The following is a 21658-nucleotide window of genomic DNA, read 5'->3' as shown; positions in this document are numbered from 1 at the left end:
TTAAAAAATGATGCTGAGGACACTACTAAATGGTTCCTTTACATGCAGTCAGGCCCTAAAATTCAGGTTGGGGGGGGGGGGTTGAACCCTTTATTCCCCCCCCCCCCGGCTATGGCCCTGAGTCAGGGTATGAACTCTATAGAACAGACCCAGCCAAAATCAAATATAATACTTTTGGGTGATGATAGGAATCTAAGCCCATAACTGACATTTAGCACTGAAACTAATGAACCTTAAACATGCCTGTCTTGAGCTTGAGTGGTGTCTAATATTTTTTGACACCTCTATTTACAAACAAAACAAGGATTTTGTATATTTTTCTTAAGAGTGGAACATTACTGATTTAAGGTAAAGCTTAAGTTACATTACATATGTGCTTGAAAAATGGAGTCTCTGATATAGATGATGGGATAACTCTAGGGACCTCATCACACTAGAGAATGAATCCACTTTAAATCCAGTTGCTGCCTCCTGCATAGTTATGGGGTTTGTAGTTTAGGGAGGGGCCTTTAAACAGCCTCACTAAACTACAAACCCCAGAATTCTGCAGGAGGCAAAACTGGATTTAAAGTGGATTCATTCTCTAGTACGATGAAGTAGTAGGTATTTTTGAACTACAACTCCCATCAAAACTCACAGTTGGCTCTCCCAGTTGATGAGAGTTCTAGTCCAACAACATTGGGAAGGGCACATGCACATGTTCTCCACCTTTCTGCTCTAGCTAAGAGGGTTCAAGGCTGTAATTCATCAGTGTAGTTGCCAACTGATACCAAAAAGAGCAGAGGTTTTAAACTGAATTAACTGAAATGAACCCAGTGAGCTTAGTTGGGATGTATCTCTGGTTACTGAGAGCTGATTCTAAAATGGTTACATTCTAGGGTGGTCTATTTCAGATTGCAGGTAGGGGATTCCCCTTTTTGAATTCTCTTCTGTATTGAAAACCATCTTTTCTGCACTTTTGTAAATTAAGAAGTATTTTATGGAAGGACAAATTAATCAAGCAACTACTTGTGATGTGTCAACAAGGGAGCATTATTCCTCTACATGAAATAAGAACTAGTATACATTGACCACCTAACTGCACACCTTATAAATTGAGTATAAGCCTTATAAAATCCAGTTTGCATCATTGGCCTATAGAACAGAACTTGCCCTACAATTATTTGTTTCTCTTTATCAGTTGAAGTAGTGGGATATAATGTTAATCTCAAATGCAATCCAATGCAAGCTCTGGAGAATGGCTGGGAAATTGACAATGTCATATGTTTTGTCCTGCGCTACATCTAATATGCTATACCAAGCCACAAGGGAATGATCTGAGTGTATCAAAAGTGACAGGCTCTTTTTTAATGTTCTGTGCTTAATGGGGGGAAAGTTGTTGCCTTGCTCTTTATGTACATAAATGTCTCTAAAGGGTTGGAGATGTCTTGTCCACACAGTCCTGTAGGCACCATACTTACAGTATGCTTCCTGCCTGTCGTCACAGTCCTGGGCACATTGACTTGGGAGAAAACTCCATTAAATAGTAAGATTTATTTCATGCATGGGATCAGAAGGCAAAAAGCTCATTGCACAGCTGTCTGTTCCCCTCTAAGTGACACAGTCACACTTTAGTTTGACCAAGAAATTGAATCGCAAATGTGTTTGCACGGATTGGAACATGCGTCAACTCCAGCCCTATCAGTGGCTGATGTCCCTTTCCTTTTTTCCTGTCTAGGCAAATGGCTGCTGTTCAAAAGTGATGCTTAACAATAGAGAGATATGTCTCAAAGAGGGCAAAACTTGCCCATTACCTTTGCCATCACCAGAAAGGTCTCATGGGTTCCCAGCCCCCATTTCTCTTTAGCCTCCCATCAACACTTGCCTTGTCTGTCATGAACAAAGTGTGGGATGAGTTGTGGGTAAGGGAACCTGGAAAACATCAGGCCTCGAAATGGTCATCACTGAGTCTTTTCTCCTTTCAAAGAGTGATACCCCCCAGACAAGGTCACTGCGAACTGTTCTTCAACCCACTATTGAGCTGTGCTGCAGAAACAATTTCATTTTCTGCTTATCATGGATGTGTGTTGCTATCAATTAGGTGAGCTGAGCAAAATTCAAAATCTGAAATTGATTTTAACAAAAAGTGACACTTGGAGGAAGAATATTAGGTTAGGGCAGAACTGAAGGTAATTTGATTTATAATTCATGCATTTAAAAGGATTTTCCCTTGCTTAAGTTATATCTTTATACACACACATACACACACTGGTATAGTCAGAATACTGAAGCATCTTCCATATCCCACCCATCCTATCCTAAAGCTTTTTAAAAATTCCAATGTAATAGTGACTTAAATATGGAGACTTATATTTTGCTAAAGTCATGTAATATCTATCTAGATCAAACAATATATGTATTGATGATACTGAATCATTTTTTGTCTTGAGATTTATATAAACGTAAAAGAGGAATTTCTTGACTTAAAAAGCTGCTCTGTGTTTTTTGTTATTTTTTAAAAATGCTAACCATAAATGGGAAGTAGTTGTAATATCTGATAATGCCTACTAGAAGTGCAAAGTCTGTAACATAGTATGACACAAATCACTATCAAGCAAGGTAACTTAGTCAATGGCCCAAGTTCTCCTTTCCCCTGTGGAAAATCTGGGTCATAGAAATCTAGATCATAAATAACATAGCACATTTTAAGAGGAGTTAAGATGTTTCAGTCAAATGGCTAGATGGCTATAGACCAGGGGTGCATCTATACTGTAGAGTTAATGCTGTTTGACCACTTTATTTCCCATATCTGAATGCTTTGGAACCAAAGGAGCTACAACTTTGCAATGTATTTAGCAGTCCCTGCCAAAGAATGCTGGCATCTTACTTACACCTCCCATGATTCCATCACATTGAGCCATGACAGTTAAGGTGTTGTCAAATTGCATTCATTCTATAGGGCAGATGCATCCTAAGTGAGTGAATGTTGGATAGCTAGTTCCAATCCTCCTATGTAATAATGCAAACCTAGCATCTTGAGTTAAGATTGGAATGATAAATAATTGGGATGGGAGTTATCTTGGGAATTATAGTCCACCTCATCCTCATTCAAAACTCTGAGAAATGCAGAATCCATTCCAGATAGCCATTATATTTAGTGAAGGTTGATATTTTTACTAATACACAGACAAACCACTTCTAGCAGGCATGGAAACATCGTGATAAAGAAAGGCTTTGCCTGTTGAATGTCTTGTCTTCCTGTCATGCATCTGCTAAAGGAAGGATGAAGAACCTTTAGACTTGTTGTGAAGAACTCCAGCACTCATTCAGCATTGGTAATACTGGGTGAGATGAATGGGACTTGAAATTCAAAATACCTAGGAAACAAGAGTTTCCATTATTTATTCTTTAAAAAGAGTGGCAATTGTACAGCCGAGTTGCTGTGAGTTTTCCCCGCTGTATGGCCATTTTCTAGAAGCATTATCGCCTGCCTGCCATAGATGTGGAGGAAACATCAGGAGAGAATGCTTCTGGAACATGGCCATGCTGCCTGGAAAACTCACAGCAACCCGGTGATTCCAGCCATGAAAGCCTTTGACAACAAATTGTACAGACTTCCAGATGTTGTTGGAACGCACAACCCTACAGTTCCTCAAACCTGGTTATGATGGATAGGTCTTGGTTCACCTAGACTGCAGAAGTATAGTTGTTTGACATCATGACCCCATCTTATGGAGTCATGAGATTTGCAGTTTGTTGTGGCACTAGAGCTCTCTGATGGATAATGGTAAATATTTCACAAAACTACAAATTCCATGATTCTGTAGGATGGAGTCATGACAGTTAATATTCTGTCAAGATGCTATAGTTCTAAACTGCATATACAAACCTGGTGGGCTGTCTGACCACTGACTGAAAGGTATGGAAACACAGATAGATAAACTCTTCTGGTAACCCAGAAGGAGACACAGGTATTTGGATGAAATGTCAGTCAGAGAAACAATGCTTAGAAATTAGTATAGCCCGGGCATGGGCAAACTTCGGCCCTCCAGGTGTTTTGGACTTCAACTCCCACAGTTTCTAACAGTCTACCTGCTCTTAGGAATTGTGGGAGTTGAAGTCCAAAATACCTGGAAGGCTGAAGTTTGCCCATGCCTTGTATAGCCTCTCAATTCAATGAGTCAATATCTCTCACAGAATCATAGAGTTGGAAGAGACCACAGGAGTAATCTATATGCTTAGGATTTCTTTCCTATGACCCAATCTACACATACAACAGGATCACATGGTATAGCCTTTCTTGATATGTTCCTCACACTAGTGATTTGGGCATTGAACTATGGCTCTCAAAAGCAGAGTTTGAATCCGCACTAAGTCAAGGAAACCCACTGGGTGCCCTTGTGTAAGTCACACTCTCACAGCCTCAGATGAAAGCCAAGCAAAACCCACCGAAGAAATCTTGGCAAGAAAAGCTTTAGGATGACTGTAAGTCAGAAACAGCTTGAAGGCACACAACAACAACAAATTACTCACACTGCAGGTGGAGCTCATGTATTAATGTTTCCTTCTGAGCACGGGTGGGTGAAACACTTTGCAGAAGAAAACAAGTGCTGGATTTCTATTTTTTTCTCCCATAGCATTCAGTAATGATATGTAGAAATATCTGGAGTGTATTCAGCACACCTGATGGTGGTATCATGGTAGCAAGTTGAAGAATGCACCACAACATTGCAAATAATTGCATATTAAATCACAACATGTCAAATATAATTTGTATATCATTCAAATAATAAATTTGGGCCAAATTTCAAGTGGTAGTGTCAGCTATGGCTGAACCATTGAATCCATGGGGTTTGTATATGTGTTCACTTAATAAGTTCTTATTGATTAGATAGATATCCCATGGATATCTTAATTATTTAAATCAGCAGTGAAAAACAGGCATCTCTCCTCATGTAGCATAGTAATACCCAACATTTCATACCATTGTCTCAAGCTGATGGGAATTGCAGTTCAAAAATATCGGCACTCTCCATTCCTGCTTAATACCCAGAGAATTGTTTATTTTCCCTACAGAAAAAGCTGTCTCTAAAGCTTTCCTGATATCTTTTTTTCCATATTCATGCATGATTGCAATGAGAAGGTTGAGAGGAGACATGATAGCCATGTATAAATATGTGAAAGGGTGACATAAGGAAGAGGGAGCAGGCTTGTTTTCTGCTACCTTGGAAACTAGGACTTGGAGCAGTGGGTTCAGATTACCAGAAGGAGATTTCACCTGAACATTAGGAAGAATCTCCTGACTGTAAGAGCAGTTCAGTAGTGGAACTCTCTGCCTCATGGTGTGGTAGAACTTCCTTCCTTGGAATCTTTTGAACAGAGGATGACCATCTGTTAGAGGTACTTTGATTGTGCTTTTCCTGCATGTCAGGGGTTGTACTGGATCACCCATGTGGTCTCTTCTAACTCTATTATTCTATGATTCTCTGTAGTATAGCCTTTTAATATTAGACAGTCTGGAAGGGTCCATGCATTGAAAACAATACAATCCAACTGAGCCAGCCCAGCATGACAAGTGCGGTGGGGAGTTCGGAACCATTTTCCTCACATTTAGGATGAATTGCAGAAATGCAAATGCTAGCAAGCAAATCATAGACTGATTAGCATATGTGTCTTCCCTAGTATAGGAAACTGCCTGATGTGCTAAGTGGGAATGAGCTGTAGTAGTTATTTCACACATCCAGACAATCAAGGGAGAGAAAGAGTCAAGTTTCAGTTCAACCATATTTTGAATGTGTGATATCTTATTGATATGCAGTTTCTTAGTGTTGTGGAGGCTGATGAGGAAGAGTTTGTACTACGTTGGTTGAAGAAAAGGCAGTGAAATGATTTTGAGTATAACTAGTGTATGGCTTATATATGAAGCCCCCGGTGACGCAGTGGGTTAAACCAATGAGCTGCTAAACTTGCTGACCAAAAGGTTAGCAGTTCGAATCCAGGGAGTGGGGTGAGCTCCTGCTATTAGCCTCAGCTTCTGCTATCCTAGCAGTTTGAAAACATCCAAATGTGAGTAAATCAATCGGTACCACTTCGGTGGGAAGGTAACGGCACTCCATGCAGTCATGCTGGCCACATGACCTTGCAGGCATCTACGGACAACGCTGGCTCATCAGCTTAGAAATGGAGATGAGCATCACCCCTCAGAGTTGGACAACTAGACTTAATATCAAGGGGAAACCTTTACCTTTTAATGGCTTATACACTGATAGTTCAGAATATTATAGCTTGCAACTGATGGTTGGCATAAACAGCAGATGAATTCCCCAGTGTTATGCATGTTTACTCAGAAGTAGGCTCCACTAATTTCAATGGGATTTATTCCCAGAAAGATGATTTCATCAATAACAGTTACTTCTGTGCCCTCCACAGCAAGTTTTTTTCTTTTTTTTCCCTCCTCTCCTCTCTTCTCTCCTCTCTCTTTAAGGCTGAATTTAAATTTAGGACTGTGAATCTCAAATATTATTATTTCTTCAGATATTTTGGACTTTAGCTCCCAGAAGCTCTGTCCATGATATCTGATAATTGAGGTCCAAATAAACGAGACCACCAAAGGCTGAGATTCACTGGCTTAGGATATCTTGCTCAAATATAGTGCTTTCCAGATGGTTTTGAACAACTCGCAAAAGTTCTGTTGAACATCTATACTAACTGAGACTGATGGAGTTGCTATTCAAAATAACCCAAATGGTATTATATAGAAAAGCCTGGGTAAGATAACTATGGTCACCCAGGAATGTGAACCATGCTTTGTAGCTTACTTGCTTACACAATGTAGGGATGGACAGGGATGGCTCACAGATGGATTGTTTATTTAGGGCATACCAAATTGTTTTGGTGGAGCTAAAGATCTACAGCTTTCAGCCCTAACTGACACAAGTAGTGGTGAGTGGTACTCACAACCCTGTTAGTCTGCAACTCATTTTTGCACACCCTTGAAATAAATCATAATTAAAAGAAGCATACATTGTTTAGGTTTAGTCATAAAAACAGACCATGATTAGTCAGATTGGAAGCAACTAATTCCTGTCTTAAACAAGAGAGATAGGGGAAAGTTCATTCTTTGCTGAAGAAGAGTCTGAGGCTCCTTCTACACTGTTATATAAAATCCAGATTATCTGCTTTGAATTTGATTATATGGCAGTGTAGACTGTCTCTGATAGTTCAAATCAGATAATGTGGATCATCTGCTTTGATAATCTGGATTATATGGCAGTGTAGAAGAGGCCTGAGAATCATTAAAGTAAGGCTGGTATGTTTAGACACACCAACCTGGTTACTGTATAGATATAAATCAGGCTTCTGGGATTTCAGTCTATGCACTTGATTTAGTGGGTCTCATGTTAGCTGAACTATGAGTGTTTACATTCACTAAGTGATTTCCTTTCCTTTCCAAAAAGAAGTCCCAGTATGAGGACAATATTGAATCAAGACTGCATTTTTCAGGCCTTGCTTCTCTGTCTCTCATAGATCTTCAGAGAAGTGCTTATGGAAGTTCTGACTTGAGGCACATCTACAGTGATACTGTAATACAGTTTGCTGTATGGGTAAATGACAGAGCAGGAACTGGTTTGAGGCCAAGTGCTTGGTTACATTAACCTCTGTAGGGGCTTCCCATTACAGATAAAGGTGCACATCAGCACTCCAAAAGCATATGGGGCGAAATAAAGTTGCTTTCATACCCTCCATAAGAGTGAAGGCAATCAGTTGTCCCCCTCAGGGAGTCTGTTAGCCTCCTGCTGCCCAGCTATGCCCCTGGGGCACTTTTCTTGATTCTTTAGCAAGGATGGGTGTATAAAACACTGAGTTGCAGAGCTGATTTCACCCTGGATCTAGGATACACTGGAATCTGTCACAGGATATCCCTGCAACTTTTAAATATGTGCTGCATACCCTTAAATGCATGCTGCAGCATGCTTTGGTGGACATATGTTTTGAGGCTGCCATAGTTTTGAGTCATCTTGAAGCCACATAAGAGTCACTGCAGTCAGGACCTTGGAGGTGAAGCCACTGGAACAGCTTCTCTTGCTAGATTTTTATGTATTGATTAGCATTGAATTACTATGGCAGGGTCAAGAGGAAATCTTCCAAGCCAACCCCAATTTTAGACAAGACTGCAGACCTTGTCACAGCCCAAGCCAAATGAAGCTTTTCAGGCACATATGGCTTCCAACAAAGCCACGATAAAATCCCTCCAATAACTTTGTGAAACAGGCCAGCCCTAATATACAGCTGCTGGATTATATTTTACTTTTTCTATAATGAGTTATATTAAAGGTTATGGCATTTTTTAAATATTTCCAGTTGTAAACCATCTCAGACCTAAATTACCATAGATAAGCTACCAAAAGGAATTGGAGTTCTACATTGTCTGGGCTTTATTGTGTTTGATATCCTTACCACATGCACATGCTGGGTCAGACTAAAGCTCCATCTGCCCAATAGTCCTTTTACCTAGTAGTCAACCTGTTTCTTTGCAGGAAGCATACAAGCAAGACACAAGGATGATTGCACACTCTCCTTGTGTTCTGAACAACTGTTGTTCAAAAGTATAACAACTTGATACTGCTGGAAATATTTAAGCAACATGGCTAATAGTCACTGATAACTCAAATCTAGAGAAATTACTTCTTAAAGTAATTAATTAAAGTCTAAGGCTGGATCCACACTGCCCTATATCCCAGGATCTGATCTCAGATTATCTTTTTATCCCAGATTAGCGGGCAGTGTAGACTCACATTGTCCAGTTCAAATCAGATAATCTGGGATCAAATCCTGGGATACAGGGCAGTGTAGATCCAGTCTGAGTCACCAATAGTTACTTCCTTCCTTGATGTTCAGAACTAAAACTAAAACATTACTTTTGAAAACAAGTTCAAACTGCTAACACACTCTTAGTGTTATACCTACAAAACTATCCAAAGCACTTATATTGCAAAAGAAAGGAAGATTATTTATTTTCTGCACAAATGTGCATGTGCCTCCGTTACTGAGACACATTGAAGTTTCTGGTAGGCACCCTTTCCTCTGAATTAACTTCTATTCTTTTAGGAATAGTCTGACATGTAGAAATCAAGCAGGTAAAGGTGCTCAACTCTATTTTTGGTTTTGAAACAGAGGTTGTGTGCCATTTCTTGAGGACACTTTAGCCGAGGGTTCTTTTACTTTTAAATTATTGGACTAGGTGGCCATTTGGGTGAATTCCAGTTTGGATAATTTTTGCAGGTCAGGTTGTGCTTAAAGTTGGATAAAAAGAACAGAAAAAGAGGCAGAAGATGTTATGTTACACTTATCAGGTTTTAAAGCAGTGGTAGGACCTTTGTTTCTTAACAGATGCTGCTGAACTATAAAGCCTATCAGTCTTAGCTGACAAAGCCAATGGAGATAATGGGAATTGCAGTTTAATAAATTCTGCAGTGCCACATCTTCCCCGTTGTTGAAATTGTTTCACTATGAAAAAATAATACCAGGGAGAGTGGCATGTTAGCAAAGATAAACTTATGAATGGGATGAACACCCTCCTCCCCCTGCCCAAAGAAGGCTGCATATTCCTTATCCAAAATGCTTATGATCAGAAGTGGTTTCAATTTCAGATTTTATTTTTATTTTTAGAACACCAGTATTTGCATATTACATATATCCCGGAGATGGGACCGAGGCTTTAACATAAGATTCATTTGTTTCTTATTTATTTATTGCCTACATTTATAGCCCGCCCTTCTCACCCTAAAAGGGGGACTCAGAGCAGCCTTACAAAAAGGCAGCAATTTGATGCCATGCACATACATCATACAGTAAAATAGACATATACATTAAAACCAAAAATCATCAGCAAATATTAAAACAATTATTAAAAATCACATCATCCAGAGTCAAATCTAAGGCTGTTCTATTAGTCATTTCACAATTCCATATACTCACATTGAACTAACTTGATAGCCAAAAGCTTGTTCCCATAACCAGGTTTTTACTTTCTTCCTGAAGCTTAGGAGGGAGGGGGCTGCTCCGATTTCACTGGGGAGGGAGTTCCATAGGAGAGGGGCCACCACTGAGAAGGCCATGTCTGCCATCCCTACCAATCATGCATTCAAAGAAGGTGGAACCGAAAGCAGGGCCTCCCCAGGTGATCTTTATCTCTGAGGTGGATCATAGAGGGAGATACAGTTGGACAGGTAAGCTGGGCCAAAACTGTTTAGGGCTTTATAGGCTAAAGTCAGCCCTTTGAATTGTGCTTGGTAGCAGACTGGCAGCCAGTGGAGCTGGTGTAACAGGGGGTTGTATGTTCCCTGTATGCCGCTCCCGTAAGGAGTCTGGTTGCCGCTCATTGGATTATTTGAAGCTTCTGAACAGTCTTCAAAGGCAGCCCCACATCGAGTGTGTTGCAGTAGTCTGTTCAGGATGTAACAAGAGTGTGGACCAACATGGCCATATCTTATGTATGCATAGCCAGAATGGTTGGAAGACTATGGAAGCTGTTGTCCAAAATTTAGCTTTTCCAAGCTACGATATGACCTGCATTTTTAGAAGAAATATATATTGGAAATCTAGGCTGGGGAGGAAATCTGTGGAAGAAGAGCAGAGATTAGTCACGGTGTGCATTTTTCCGGAAGCATCTCAGAAATAAAATGGACATTAGTTTGCTCCAGCAGAGCATCTCTTGAGTTCTTATTTAGGCCTGATTGCTGAAGAAAGGCAAGAGGAATTTGCTCCAGTTGTTGTTGTTTAATTGTAAACACATTTGTATGTAAAATCAGGCTGGAGGGGGGCAGTTGTGTGGATAACAGCAATAATTTCATGCTAACAGAAAATAGGCTTCTTTTTGTTTTTATTTCTGGCAAACAAACCACAGTTTCCTCTCCTCCGCATTTCTGAAAGAGATGAAAGAGTGGATGGATAAAGGGAACGCAGGAGATATAGGTTCTTTTAAAGTGACACGACAACAGCACTGAAAACTATCTACATATGCAAGTCGTGCCAATGATCATAGAGAATATTTACGATTGTACTTGTGAGGCGGTGTTGAAAGATTTGTAAATATAGCAGGCATAGAGATAGAAAAAGAGAACCCCGGCTACAGCTTTTTATTGAACACTCGCAACAAAAAGCTCATTTTGCAAGAAACTCTCAAGCTGAGAATCGCCATGGTTTGCAGTGGTAGGCAGTCCTGTAACATTTTAAGATAAAGTACAGATCGTTGGTAATACTTCCAGGCACCTGATGTTTACCATGTGCCGACAGATTACTGTCAAATCCCAATGCAACCTCATCGCCAGGTGTCCTTCATAGCATCTGAGAAGAGAAGAGATTTCGGGGGAAAAGAAAAACCCCATAAGCTGTGTTCCTGCTGTTCAACTATGTGCAGTTGTTCCTTTGCTTCTTTTTAAAAAAATGCCCATGTATCCCTGCTTTGAGAACACTGAAACAGGAACAAAGAGGATAAATGTTTCTAGGATCAAAATCTAGCATCAAAAGAGTCAAATTCTTCTTAGTTTGCATTTTGTTTCTTTGCACTTGTAGGAACCTCCATATGCATTTGGTGGGTGTGAATGTCATTGACGGACTGGAAGCTCTGAGTCACAATCCTTTGCTTTTAAAAATGGAAAAACAAAGCCACAGCTTTAGCAGACCGGTTCTGAAGTGTATCTCTCACATTTCCATCTGGCTTCCACCACAGTAGTTAAGCGTGCATACTGCTAAAAAGTCAATCAAAGACTACTGTGCGGTAATGTAATTCATACGAAGACTGCATCCTAGTGGAATACACGAGGACAGTGGTTCTCAACCTTCCTAATGCTGTGACTCTTTAAAACAGTTCCTCATGTTGTGGTGACTCCCAACCATTAAATTATTTTCGTTGCTGCTTCATAATTGTAATTTTGCTACTGTTTTAAATCATAATGTAAATATTTGATATGCAGGATGTACTTTCATTCACTTGATCAAATTTGGCACAAATACCTGATGTGCCCAAATCTGGATACTGGTGTGGTTAGGGGGGGGGGATTTGTCATTTGGGAGTTGTAGTTGCTGGGATGTACAGTTAACCTACAATCAAAGAGCATTCTGAACTCCACCAACGATGGAATTGAACCAAACTTGGCACACATAACTCCTGTGACCAACAGAACATATTGGAAGGGTTTGGTGAGCATTGGCCTTGAGTTTTGGAGTTGTAGTTCACTTAAATCCAGAGAGCACTGTGCACTCAAACAATGATGGATCTAGACCAAATTTGGCACAGATACTCAATATGCCCAAATGTGAACATTGATGGAGTTTGGGGAAAATAGACCTTCACATTTGGGAGTTGTAGTTCCTAGTTCACCTATAATCAAAGAGCATTCTGAATTCCACCAATGATGGAATTGAACTAAACTTGGTATGCAGAACTCCCATGACTAACAGAAAATACTGGAAGGGTTTGGTGGGTATTGACCTTGAGTTTTGGAGTTGTAGTTCACCTACATCCAGAGAGTACTATGGACTCAAACTATGATGGATCTGGATCACACTTGGCACAGATACTCAGTATGCTCAAATGTGAACACTAGTGGAGTCTGGGGAAAATAGACCTTGACATTTGGGAGTTGTAGTTACTGGGATTTATAGTTCAACTACAATCAAAGAGCATTCTGAACCCCACCAATGATAGAATTGGGCCAAACTTCCCACACAGAACTTCCATGACCAACAAAAATACTGTGTTTTCTGATGGTCTTTGGTGACCCCTCTGACACCCCCTCTCAACCCTCCCCCCCCCCAGGAATCCTGACCCCCAGGTTGAGAAACATTGCACTAAGACCTCATTAACCTGGTTTGGCTTAAGCATTTTTTCTCTCACCTCCTCCTCAACAGCCTAAAAAAGAAAACCCAGAGCTATGGGAAAGATTTGCCAGACTGAAAACTAGAGAGTGCTCCTATTTGTATAGAAAATATATTTTCAGGAGTTGTTGCTTGTTGCTTTGTGGCATGACTAGCAACATCTGCTTACACCCCTTCTTCTACACATACACTAGAAGTACAGCAGCCCCCTTCAGAACTCCAGGTGGTTTCCCACCCACCTCTCAGAATAGACTTTGGCGGTGCAAGCAGTGCTGCAGTGAGAAGGGGATCTGACCTCCCTCTCTTTATCCTACTGGTAGAAGCAGTTCAGTCAGTGGGTGTCTTCCCCTTCACCTTCTGGTCTAGATCTAATGACAAGAGAGTATTATTCCTGTTGCCAGATCTTGTTACAAACTGTGTGGCTATAAAAAGAATGAATAAGACTATTTCAAAGTGGCCTTTGAGGTGTTCCATTGAATATACCGGTGTGGTTGCACTGCCTGCTTTCCATTGTGTATAATAATACTTAGCATAGCTAGAGTGCTTCAGCAGTAGGAATTTCACATAGTTCAAACAATTGGCTCAGGAGAAAGCTGCCTTCAGCGCGCGCACACACTTCCTCCCCTCTCTTCTTCACTATGCATGAAAAAAAGAACAGGGCTCCCATTTTGACTAGAATGGATTTGTTCTGCGTTTTTTCTAAGCTACAATAAAACTATGCTACCACTCTTTGTTGCAACTACAGTTAGTTAACCAATCAGATCTGGGGCAGAAATTGTTGATCCTAATTTGCTTTAACTAGATGAGAATAAATTACAGTTCGTGGAGTGAATGTGATGCACAGCTGTGGTTTCTTCAAGGAGAAGTGGAAATTTTGGGCTCCTTTGCATGTGAAGGAGGAAGGAAAATATAGATATCCAGTGAACCCAAAGCCCATCACAATATCTTCCTGATCACTCAATATGTGATTGTCTAAACCAGACAGTGTTGTGCCTGTGGGTTAGTTTCAGACACAAGATGTGACCTAGGATTGCTGTGAGTTTTCCATGTTGTATGGCCATGTTCCAGAGGTATTCCCTCCTGACGTTTTGCTCACATCTATGGCAGGCATGCTCAAAGGTTGTGAGGTCTGTTGGAAACTAGGCAAGTGAGGTTTATATATCTGGGGAATGTCCAGGGTGGGAGAAAGAACTCTTGCCTGTTTGAGGCAAGTATGAATGTTGCAATTGATCACTTTGATTAGCATTGAATAGTCTTGCAGCTTCAAAGCTTGGCTGCTTACTGCCTGGGGGAATCCTTTGTTGGGAGGCGATTAGCTGGCCCTGATGGTTTCTTGTCTGGAATTCCCCTGTTTTTGAGTGTTGTCCTTTATTTACTGTTCTGACTTTAGAGTTTTTTAAGTATTGGTATCCAGATTTTGTTCATTTTTGTGGTTTTCTCTTTTCTTTTGAAATTGTCCACATGCTTGGGGATTTCAGTGGCTTCTGGGTGTAGTCTGACTTGGTGGTTGTGAGAGTAGTCCAGCATTTCTGTGTTTTTAAATAACATGCTGTGTCCAGGTTGGTTCATCAAGTGCTCTGCTATGATTGACTTCTCTGGTTGAATTAGTGATCTAGGAATTTATTGCTTCATGGCCAAAGTCCTTATCTTTTCTTCTATGGCTCATAAATATTGGTTGAAAAATATCACATGTTAATGAGATTACAAATTCTGCAGTGTCCTCATTCCCAAAATATCAGAATCCTGTTAGGTGGCCAAAGTACATGCTATAAATGAGTGATGATTCTGATGTACCTGTTAAAAAAGAGACATGGTGAAAAGATCCAAACAGGATCTGTACTGTAAAACACAGGGAAAGGATTTTACCTTATCATCTTATAGCACAGTGCCTATAAAAATCAGCCCTGTTTGCCCTGGGAGAGAGGTCTGCATGCTTCTTCCTTTTACAAGCTCAGTAAATAATACCTTATTGAAATAAGGTGTTGAGTTGGAGGGAAGGGGGAAAGGCCATCCCCTCGTTTATGCAACAGTCCTGATTTATTTATTTTTCATGTCAGGAGCAACTTGAGAAATTGCAAGTCACTTCTGGTGTGACAACAATCTTGATGAGGTCTTTCCTCATGACTCTTCCAAACAAAACAGATATATTAAATGCAGACTTGTAAGAGTAAAGGTAAAGGTTTCCCTTTACATTAAGTCTAGTTGTGTCCGACTCTGGTGCTCATCTCCTTTTCTAACCCAAAGAGCTGTTGTTGTCCGTAGACATCTCCAAAGTCATGTGGCCAGCATGACTGCATGGAGTGCCGTTACCTTCTCACAGAAGTGGTACCTAATGATCTACTCACATTTGCATGTTTTCAAACTGCTAGGTGGGCATAAGCTGGGAGCTCACCCCACTCCCCGGATTCGAACAGTCCACCTTTTGGTCAGCAAGTTCAGCTGTGCCACCAGGGGTCTGACTTGTATTTAACATTAAATATTGTCTGGATATCTATCTGGCTTGGGCACATTCTGAATCCTAAAGCCATACCCGTCTCGGTTCATGGAACTGCCTCTTAGGAATACATCTTTGTAAGCTCACAGCAGCCGCTCCCAATAACGACACAGGACGCCAATCCATAATCAGTTGGGAACTTTTACTGCTGGACATTCATACACGAAGAAAGCCAGGATTGGCCGGCAGCCGCGGTTCAACCCTTATATACCCTCCCTCACAATTGAATTCCCCCTTCCCGCCAACCGAGAATCCCGCACAATATTCCCCGCCAAATGCCAACTGCCTCCCCCCAAGGCCACCAGCTGCACATCCTTATCAGCATCCCATGTCAGGATCCTGGTTTTTTGCGCCAAGATTCAAGGCCTGGAAACCGGTTCCTGACACATCTTCATGTAGGTGACAAAATCAGGAAAGTTGTCATATCCCCCCATATCCCCCCTTTGCTAAATATTATCCCTCAAACATGCTGCCAGGGCACACACTTTTGCCACTGAGAGAAATTTCAAAAACAACTGGTGTTTGGGTGGATGAGGAATGCGATGCTGGCTGGTTGGAGGTGAGGTGTTTAGAAATCAAACGGTCCAGTGCAAGGCTTTGACGGGGCCTCAGCAGTTCCAAATTCCATTATTTTCCTCTATATTTATTGGTGTCAGTTGCAGATGAATGGGTACCTAAAATGGCGAGACTGTCGGTGGATTCTGTTTTCAAATGGATTTGCTAGTACAAATCAGCATTCCTTCCACCTATCCACTCCAGTTGGGCCTGCAAGGCAAACGTAGACCAGTAAATGCTTGGAATTTTATAACATTTTAGTGTGTTTGAAGCACTTCAGATTTATTATAGTGTTGTAATCTGTACATCGGTTATCTAAGATTGGTGTTATCAACCTCGTATTTCAGGTGTGGTGGGCAGTGAGAAAGCCGAGAGAGCAGGCTGACTAACAGGATTCACCCAAGGAGCGCATAGCAGAGCTGCTAACATGCTGCTCAGCGGATTAACCTCTACAAAACACTTCCTCTCATTGCAATAAGTGCATTGTCTTGATTGAGGTTATTGTTGTATATTTTATGTAGTTCTTATTTGCATTGCCGCTCTCTTGAAAGCTGCCCCAAGTCCCCTTGGGGAGATGGGGCGGGATATAAATAAAGTTGTTGTCGCTGTTGTTGTTGCTGGTGCTGCTATTATTATTATTATTATTATTATCAATGAGAATCAAAAACTAGATTTGAAATATGAATAGTAGTGGCCCTCAAAGGGTCAACCATATCTCTCTGATCTGAACTGGGCAACAGAAAATATGAGCTAGTGTGCTGTAGCCTCATATTAACCTATCTCATAGGGCTGTAGGGGGAATATAAGGGGAGTGACCCATGAACACACCACCTTAGGCTGGCATGAAGAATGGGACGGGAATGAAGCTGACAGTGTTGACAACAATAAATGCATGAATTGTGTTAACAGAATGTCAAAAGTATAGCAAATTGCAACCTGAAATTTTATAGCATCGTCTTAGAGCATCCTCAGAGTAGATCACTTTGCTGTCCCAGCATATGTCTATATTTATTTATTTGATTTGCATTCTGGCTTTCTCCCAGAACTGGGACTCAGGTGGCTCATAACAAAATTACACGAAAAGGTACAGCCAATCCCTCTCGCACCTGCCAGGATAATTACAGAATACAAGTAAGCTTGCAGTCAATGCAATTAAATAGTTCAGTGGTAGCTAGTAGCTGGTGGCTTCCATTCCAATTGAGATGGTAAATCTGAGTTTACATTTTAAAGCAGTGATCCAAGGTATTGAATTCGATGCCCAAATAGGTAAAGAACTTTGGAGGGCTCTTTAAATTTCAGACTGAAAGATGAAGTGAACTTACCACCTGACTGAGGCTGGATCTACACAGCCCTGTATCCCAGGATCTGATCCCAGATTATCTGCTTTGAACTGGATTATATGAGTCTACACTGCCAGATAATCTGGGTAAACCGATAATCTGTAGCGAGATCCTGAGATATAGGCTAGTGTAGATCCAGCCTGACATGGAAACCATCAGCCATTACTTGAACCTTTCAAATCAACACATTCAATTCAAATTCCCCTCAGTCCATTTCTTCTGGCACTTCTTCTGCTTGGCACTTCAAAATTCACCATAAAGCCAGAATGGGGAATGCCACATTTGGAAACCACTTCTATTTAATTTTCAGGCCCTTTCTACACTACCATATAATCCAGATTATCAAAGCAGAAAAATCTACATTATCTTTTTGAACTGGATTATATGAGTCAACACTGCCATATAATCCAGTTCAAAGCAGATAATCTGGATTTTATATGGCATCGTAGAAAGGGCCTTAAATTCTACAAAAAAATCCCCTCTTTCTTGATGTGCACATGCAAACTAACATATGAGGCCCCTTCTACACCGCCATATAATCCAGATTAGCAAAGCAGATAATCCACACTGTCTTCTTTGAACTGGGTTATATGAGGCCCCTTCTACACTGCCATATAAAATTGATACTATCTTGTTTGGACTGGATTATATGGTAGTGCAGACCCATATAATCCAGTTCAAAACAGATAATGTGGATTATTATCTTTGATAATCTGGACTATATGCCTGTGTAGAAGGGGCCTGGTCCAAATGTTATCCTTCTTGTTCTACCTCCTATGTGAAGATTTTATGCAACTACATTGTTGAAGACTATTATGTTGTTGAAGGCTTTCATGTCAGGAATCATTGGGTTGCTGTGAGTTTTATGGGCTGTATGGCCATGTTCCAAAAGCATTATTTCCTGACAGGAGAAAAGAATGCTTATGGGACATGGCCATAAGCCTGAAAAACTCACAGCAACCCTACATTTACTTATTTTGCTCTCCTTTCTTCAACTCTGTTTCTTATTCATAGTCTCAGCTGCCTTACCTGTCCCTTAGTACTGCTGTCCTAACTCTTATAAGAAGTTTCTTTTTCCTCACCAAAACTAAGCAATAGCTTCCCATCAATTAAAGTATTTGTGAATCTTCCAAGAGATCCTCAGCAACTTACCAATTTTCTGCATCATTGATGCTATGTTTTGGCCTAGGTTATTGGAATTGCACAGAATACTGATAGCTATGCTAAATGAGAAATATAACCAAGAGAGGAAATTTTACTTTTCTGAGAATAGAGAATTAATGATGCATTTGAGATTGAAGCCCACCTTATTAAATTAGTAGTGATAATATTACCATTCTAGTGATAAGAAGCTATTTTGTGTGCTGAAAACATTAGCTGATAAAAATTATTTCCAAACGCTATACCTGGTTCCAAAAACATTAATACATAATGCCATATTTGGTGAGTGGGGGGTTGGTTTGCATTATTGTGTATGTTGGAGAGAAGTTTTTGTAAGTTTTCACATTAGTTATTGTAGTCAAGCCTCATCAATGTGACAACAGATATGCACGCTAGGGAATGTACTAACCAAAAGTGCTGATCTTCTAATCTAGCCCATAGATGAGCACATTCAAGTCTAGAATAGTTGTCTAAATCATGTGTAAGTCCATGGACTCCTATTACACAATTTGAGTTTTATTTGTATTATACAGGATCTGTGAAGCACACTCAGGGCCCTTCCACACAGCCCTATATCCCAGAATATCAAGGCAGAAAGAAAATCCCACATTATCTAAGTGTGGACTCAGATAACTCAGTTCAAAGCAGATATTCTGGGATTTTCTGCCTTGATATTCTGGGATATCAAGGGCCCTTCCACACAGTCATATAACCTAGGAAATCCCACAATATCTGCTTTGAACTGGGTTATCAGAGTCCACACTGCCATATATTCCAGTTCAAAGCAGATAATGTGGAATTTTATTCAGCTCTGTGGAAGGGGTCATAGACTGACCTTATCCAATCCATATTCACTGAGATGTAAACAATTTATTGATTTATTTATAAAATTTATATCGTATCTTTTTATTTGTAAGGCAATGAATTATACTGACTATGGATCCTTTCAAGTCAGATGGTTCATTTGCACAATGGATTGCAGTGGGAATGTTTTGTCTCCTGCGCAATAACACAACAAGGAACATGTGTCTTTTCCAAGCCTCTTTGATCAATGGCAAACAAGTCACATACAAGTTTTCTGGATCAAAGGCCAACAGTGGCAACTCCATCATACTACACCAGGTATGGTGGGCAAACGTCATCCCTCCAGGTGTTTTGGACTTCAATTCCCACAATTCCTGCCTGTACGACACCAATGGCAATTTGCAAACATTTAGTAAAATGTTGATCTCCAAAGACCCAAGGGAGACAGATTGTGGAAAAGTGCCTTAAACAATACACATTCAGATGGTGTAAACATAATATTACGGCCCCCAATTTGAACTAACAGTTGCATTTCATGAGTTAGCTTTCCCACACTAAGTGCTTGCAGTATTTTATTGATCTACATCTATTAGAGGCAACTCTTTGAACCAGCCTAGTTTAGCTTCTTATTAATAGCAAGAGTACACAGTTTCCCTTGTAAGGCATGTATATTCCACACATGTAAATCTTGCATTTCTTCATCTGAGAAAGCAACACTCAGTTTCTTTAAAAATGTGAGACTTTAGTATGGTAGTAAAATGGGGAGAAATCCTTTGAGATAACTTTGTTTGCAGCATTGAAATGTAGCAGTGAGCCTTTATGCATTATTTTGTTTTAAATTCCCTTAATTCCATATGAATAACAGGGGGGAAAAAGCTAGGACCAAATGTTGCTCCCAGTTATTTCAATGAGCTCTATCCTATGAAATCCTTAGTTGCCGCGGAAGAAAGTGTGCTCCTAGAATGCCTGTTCTTTTCAAGTGCTTTCTTGCAGGGAAACGATTATACAGATAATGTCTGGATCTTAGCAAATGTTTCCATTGGATTTAATTGTGTTGCCTGTGTAAGCATGAGGGTTAGGAACTTGAAAAATGAAAGCTATACTATTTTCAATTTTCATAATAGATTCAATTGCAAGAAATCCCTCAGGGTTTCAGTTTTTATTTGGTGAAATTGCCACCTCCTTTTTTGTCTTTAGCATTGTAGACAATTTTGCCTAACACAGTGCTCTTTGTGAAAGAAAGAAAGAAAGAAAGAGAGAGAGAGAGACATTTATGCAGCCTAAATAGATGCCCATTCTTTATATTGATGTGCATTGTGGCTCTGAATCTTCTGTAAGTCTATATTATTGGACCACATGCTCCAACTTTCCACCGTCTATCACAGTTCCCTCTTCTGCATGTTACTGAAGATGCAAATGCTCTTGAATTGTTCCATTGTTGCTGTTGCCATACCAGAGATTACCATGGAGTGTGACTTTGTTTTAAAAAGAGCAATAGCACTTATTCTTTGATTTATATATCACCTGCTTCACAAAATGGGAATTTATTTGTGCTCAGCCTTTTTTTTAAAAAAAGAAGCACAAATAAATTCACAATAAGCTGCCATGTTGAAAGACAGGTAAACAAATTGTGTGCTTAATCCAACGTCATCCCCAACCCAAGCCGATGCACTCAGATAAATGAAACTTGTTAATCATCACTTATGCCAGTTCCTTTGATTTTAGTGGCTGTATCCTGGTTGGCATTAACATTGGATTGAGCTTTGTATTAAACCATAAACACATTAAATGCAGTTTTAAACTTCATCAATTAAAAGCCTCCACAAAAGCTTTGAAGTCTCTTCTTCAGCAATCAATCATTTGTCGAAATAATATTTGTCTCTGAAAGAAAGAAAGAAACCTTTCTCAGAAAGAAGGCACTCTCACAGGGACATATCTTTTCGTAAACATCATAGCGATATTTTCATAATGACTAGAGAGTGATAGTTTAGCATCAGTTTAGAATGTGTCTTTGAGTGACTATTTAGTAAGCAAAATACTCATTGTTTGGATGTGGAAGTGAGACTTGGACCTTGCAGAGATGAAAAAATAGGGTGGGATGGGGGCAAAGGTTAGCTATATAGTACCTCTAAGGCAGTGGTTCCCAACCCTTATTTGACCAGAGACCACTTTGACCAGGGCCCACTTGACCAGGGACCACTTTGATCAGGACCCATTTGATCAGAGACCACTTTGACCAGGGCCCACTTGACAAGGGACTACTTTGGTCAGGGCCCACTTTGATCAGGGCCGACTTGCCCAGAGACCACTTTGACCAGGTCCACTTGACAGAGCCCACTTTGACCAGAGACCACTTTGACCAGGGCCCACTCTACAACATTAGTAGCAAAAGGAGGTGGGGCTGGTTAGCTCTGTGGAAAGGAGAAGAAACAAAATAAAAATAAAA

The 21658-nt window shown here is 40.3% G+C and overlaps 1 protein-coding gene across 9 annotated transcripts in view; it reads left to right on the top strand.

Annotated features, from left to right (window-relative positions):
* The window catches only part of PCDH17 (protocadherin 17), a 175503-nt gene that overhangs the window by 6532 nt on the left and 147313 nt on the right, over positions 1–21658 (top strand). The window lies entirely within an intron of this gene.

This window comes from Anolis sagrei, chromosome 3, assembly GCF_037176765.1.
Source record: "Anolis sagrei isolate rAnoSag1 chromosome 3, rAnoSag1.mat, whole genome shotgun sequence".
In the NCBI taxonomy this organism is placed as follows: domain Eukaryota; kingdom Metazoa; phylum Chordata; class Lepidosauria; order Squamata; family Dactyloidae; genus Anolis; species Anolis sagrei.
Note: the sequence above shows the minus strand (reverse complement) of the source record. Positions and strands in the feature narration are given on the sequence as shown.